Source organism: Corylus avellana, chromosome ca4 (genome assembly GCF_901000735.1).
Source record: "Corylus avellana chromosome ca4, CavTom2PMs-1.0".
Classification (NCBI taxonomy): domain Eukaryota; kingdom Viridiplantae; phylum Streptophyta; class Magnoliopsida; order Fagales; family Betulaceae; genus Corylus; species Corylus avellana.
Window position 1 is genome coordinate 26,822,652 of NC_081544.1, and position 5,218 is coordinate 26,827,869.

Below are 5,218 nucleotides of genomic sequence, written 5' to 3' on the forward strand. Positions count from 1 at the left end.
TTTGATGATGCCAGGGGCCGGGTGATAGAAAAATGGTGCGCGCAGAGAGCTGAGTTGTCCGTCTACTAGTGATGGAAAATGGGATGCTCTTGCGTATGGATTGCCAAAAGGGTGTGGGGGAGCAGTGACTGTCACCAGTAGGAATGAGGAAATAGCAAAAAAGATGGTTGGCAGGGAGGGAATCCTACATCTCGTTCAGCCCCTTTCAGAACCAGAGAGCTGCTGGTCTATATTCAAGGAGGCGGCTGAACAAGACTTCATTCCCTCTGATGCGGAAATTCGAAAGAGAGAAATCTTTAAAAGATGTGCGGGCCTTCCATTGACTGCAAAAATGATGGGTCGGATCATCAAAAAACAATATGCAGAGGGAGCAACTCCAAATGGAAGACATCAACAACATTTTTTGAGGGTTCGAACCACCCCCTTGCCTGGGGTGGTTCGGCCACCCCCTTGCCTGGGGTGGTTCGGCCACCCCAGATGGTCAGCCTAGGGTGGCCGAACCACCCTGTAGAGGGTGGCCTGCCACCCCATTTGGCCTAGGGTGGTTTGGCCACCCAACGTCGCACCCAAAAATTCAAATACCACATCACGTGGCGCCATGTGTAAGGGTGACATGGCGAAGCATTAAAAACCTAAAAGAATCTTGATAGAAGTATAAGTGGGTTTATTGACTTACCATAGATATCATTTGTGATATTTTTGAAAACTCAAATAACTATTTGATTTTGGTACAAACCACTAGAATAGTATTTAGCCTTTCTTTCAAATTAAACTTGTTTCGATTTGATAAATAATTAATGGGGTTCATTAATTAATTACCAGATTGACGTTTGTAAAGCCAGGTGGAAGACCCCTCTTGGCCCGAAGCAAGACATGGTTATCCAAGAAATAGGTGTGGTGGTGAGTGAATCTCTTTCGTTTATAGCAGGCAGTGCAGAGATCGTAGCTTCTGGAGTTGCTGTCAAAGCAAGCAACGCACGTAAAATAGAGTCCCACAAGGCATGCTTGACAGCCTTGGCACCAAACGCCGCCCCGGGTTTTGACCACGTAGTACAGGGTGAGGACCTCCCAGAAATCCAGGCTGCCGTCGCGGTTGCGGTCCAGGTCCATGAAGAAGTTGGGTCGGATCCAGCCGTAGCTTTGCTGGAGGAACTTCACGTACTCCGCGTAGCTGACTCGGCCATCTCCGTCGGTGTCCAATGCCAGGTAGAAGTTCCATGCTAGTCGCTGAAGGTCTCTAGGGGCATTGTTGTAGTAAGCTATAGCCGCCTCATGTAATTCTTCCATTGCTGCCTGTCTTTGTTTGGACTTGTGAGTTTCCTGCTCGAGCTGATCTCAGGCTCTACTCTACACAAGATAAGCCGTTTATTAATAGAAAGAGATCGGATATATGCTGTTTTGGGTTGTACTGGTAAAGGCACTCGATCGTAATCTAACTAACTGCGTAAAAGCAAAATAACTTTTGTTCTGATTCCTTTTTTTGTTTTGTTTTATAGAGCTTCAAGATGTAGAACATGAGTAATTCTACTTATTCAGCTCATAGTTGTAGTTCGATTAAACAAAATGACGAAGAAGCGGAATAACGTATGGCTTGAGATTCGTAGGAGAGACGTTATAAAGGTACGCATATAATTCTTCCACTATCGATCTCAACCTCAGTGCATTGAACTCCTTTCCACCAAAAATCTCTAACTTGGGCGTCGGAGCGAGCTCACCAGAATCTCTTCTGTGACTCTTTCTAACCCACTTTCCGCTTACTTGGCGTCCTGGCTTGAGGCCAATGTTATTTGGTTACTGTTCTTGGCACTAACGTCGTATCCCTTTTTCCTTATTCAATTAAAAAAAAAAAAAAGTCCTATCCCAAGTAAAAAAAGAAAGCTGAAAAATCGCAGCATCTGTAGTACGTACGTAGATTCTAAACCCCGAAAGTGTACGTTCACTACGAATCATAAAATCAAAAGGTAGCTTCACTTTGTATTTTATTATTCCCCACTTTCTCTAACGTCCAAAAACAAATTGAACTTTAAAAATAACATGGGTAGAAAGTATAATGATTCGACGGAAAAGTTTGAAGTTGCAACTTTCGGTCTATACTCCGAATCTTCGATCTTGTGTGCCAGCTTGGGCATGTACGTCCAAATTTGAATAATCTGTCCTGTCTTTGTTTAATTGTATGTGCCAGCTACTAGGTTTCTCATTAAGAAATTGAAGATCGAGATGACTGTTGGGGCGAATCCCTCTTTCAAATTAAGTGATGCTAAGTATGTTTAGGTCTATAGTTTGTTTTGCGGAATGAATATTTCATTAAGAGGAAAAGTTTTACTTATGTCCATTAAAAATTGATGTAACTTTAAAATTATTATCGGATTTGTAATAAGTTACTATTGAACTTTGATCAAATAATGGTTTTAAAAGATTGTTTTGAATGGACACTATAGGGACATGCATGAGAACATTTAGCATCATTCTTTCATTAAAAATGAATAATTATTACGTACTAGAAATGGAAAGTGAAATAAAATAATTATTCATATTTTCTAGTTTGGTAGCAATATACAAGCTCAAAAGTTTGTAACCAGCGGCTATGATGTGTCTCAAGGAGTGGACATCAGGGGGCATATGACGAGTTTGAATAGATCCTCCCCAAGGATGCTCTGCAGTTTGTTGTGGATTTGCAGAGGGATTTGAAAAGAAATTAAAAATAATGTGATCTGAGTTTTTTTTTTTTTTTTGAAAACATGGTTATTCCTTTAGGAATTGGAGAAGAATAAGTATTCTTATTCAAACGAAAATAGCTATTCCGGTAGAAATAGCTATTTCTAAGAATAGTGTATAGCAAAGTAAAAGAATAGCTCAAGAAAGGCTGTAACCGGCGGCTATGATGTGTCTCAAGGAGTGGACATTGGGGGCATATGACGAGTTTGCATAGATCCTCCCCAAGGATGCTCTGCAGTTTGTTGTGGATTTGTAGAGGGATTTGAAAAGAAATTAAAATAATGTGAGTTTTTTTTTTTTTTTGAAAACATGGTTATTCCTTTAAGAATTGGAGAGGAATAAGTATTCTTATTCATAGGAGAATAATTTCTAAGAATAGTGTATAGCAAAGTAAAAGAATAACTCAAGAAGGCTATAACCGGCAGCTATGATGTGTCTCAAGGAGTGGACATCAGGGGGCATATGACGAGTTTGCATAGATCCTCCCCAAGGATGCTCTGCAGTTTGTTGTGGATTTGTAGAGAGATATGAAAAGAAATTAAAAATAATGAGTTTTTTTTTTTTTTTTTTTGAAAACATGGTTATTCCTTTAGAAATTGGAGAGGAATAAATATTCTTGTTCATAGGAGAATAGCTATTCCCGTAGAAATAGCTATTTCTAAGAATAGTGTATAGCAAAGTAAAAGAATAGCTCAAGAAGGATGTAACCGCGGCTATGATGTGTCTCAAGGAGTGGATATCAGGGGCGTATGACGAGTTTGCATAGATACTCACCATGGTTGCTCTGCAGTTGTGGATTTGCAGAGGGAGTTCTGAAATCATGTCAAGTATATATACATTGGAGTGCCGCAGGGAAGCTAAGAGGAGGAGGAGGAACATTGAGGGTGCACGTACTGCCGGGGTTTGATCCTGCGACAAGGAGAGGAAGATGATCATCAATGCCCTCAGCTCTGGTGCTAAAGCTTTCATCGTTAGACACTCAATCAATAATTCGTTCAGTTACAGATTTTATTTTTATTTTTTTTTAAAAAAGTTCTAGTTATTTTATTTGGGTTTGAAAAGAAATGAAAAATAAAGTGAGTTTGTTTGTTTGTTTTTTTTTAAAAAATTTTTAATTTTATAAAAAAACATAGTTATTCCTTTAGGAATTGGAGAGGAATAAGTATTAATAATTCTTATTCATTTGAGAATAGCTATTCCCACATAAATAACTATTTCTAGGAGTAGTGAGTAGCCAATTAAATAAAAGAATAGCTACTTCATAGGAATAATCATTATTTTTTAGAGACCTATTCTGCGAACCAAACTAGCCCTTAAGATAAATGCACAAATATATTGTAGTGTCCCAGAATTTTCAAAGCTATTTAAATAGATTATTTTGATAATGATGTTATTTTAATATTCATTGTAGCTAAGGATTTTAATTCTTGGGAAATTTATGAGAGTGGTAATTAGAAAATGGTAATTGGTGAAATAATAGGATAGTAAATGGTAGGTATAAGGATGGTAGAATAAGAAGGTAGAATAGTATTTTATGAGAGTGGTAATTAGAGAATGGTAATTGGTGAAATAATAGGATAGTAAATGGTAGGTATAAGGATGGTAGAATAAGAAGGTAGAATAGTATAGGTAGAATGGTATAGGGTTGGTAGAATAGTATAGGGTTGGTAGAATAGTATAGGGTTGGTGAAATAGTATAGGGTTGGTGAAATAGTAAAATGAGGGTATAATTGTAAATTGAAGGTAGAATAGTGTTTGATTTTCTCCTATAAATAGAGCTCTTCTCCTTCAGTATTTTCACCACTCATCTCCTCTCCCATCTCTTGCATATATTCTTCCTTCTTCCGCTTTTTACTCGGTCTTTCTTCTTTCTAAGAGTATTTACTCAGAACAGAGAAAGAAAGGGCGAGACCAAGCGCTACAAGAAAGAAAGAACGCAAGAGATAGCGGACTTTAAAAATTAGTTTCAAAAGATATACTAGTGGTGTTAGTCACAGTGGAGCAACTAGATTCCTTCATACCACTTTTAGCTTCAGTCTAGAGGTAAGTAAATTCACTACCCCTTCTAAAATTACTTCATGTCATGCTATTTATTCATTCTTTAGTAAATTGTAAATGATTATTTTATTTATGTATTATGAAGTTATGTTGCATGCATGAAGGATTTCTAAAAGAATTATCTAGAAAGTTTCTATTTATTTAAACGCTTTCTAAAGTACAACAAGTTTATATTTGAAAAGGTTTCCATTTGAGAAAAGAAAGTTGAGAAATGATGATGATTATAAGAAAGAAAAATGATGATAAACCCTCCTACATGTTGCCCTAAGATGCATCAAAAGAAGTACAAAGAAAAGTACAAGAGATGAGATAAATGTTTATGAAATGAGGGCACATGTATGGAGGAAAGTATTTTTGGCCCCAAGATAAGATAAGATGAGAGTTCGGTACCGATACTCGGATGGAGGCGAAACCACTGAAGGAGGCTATGCCAGAAGGTGGTATT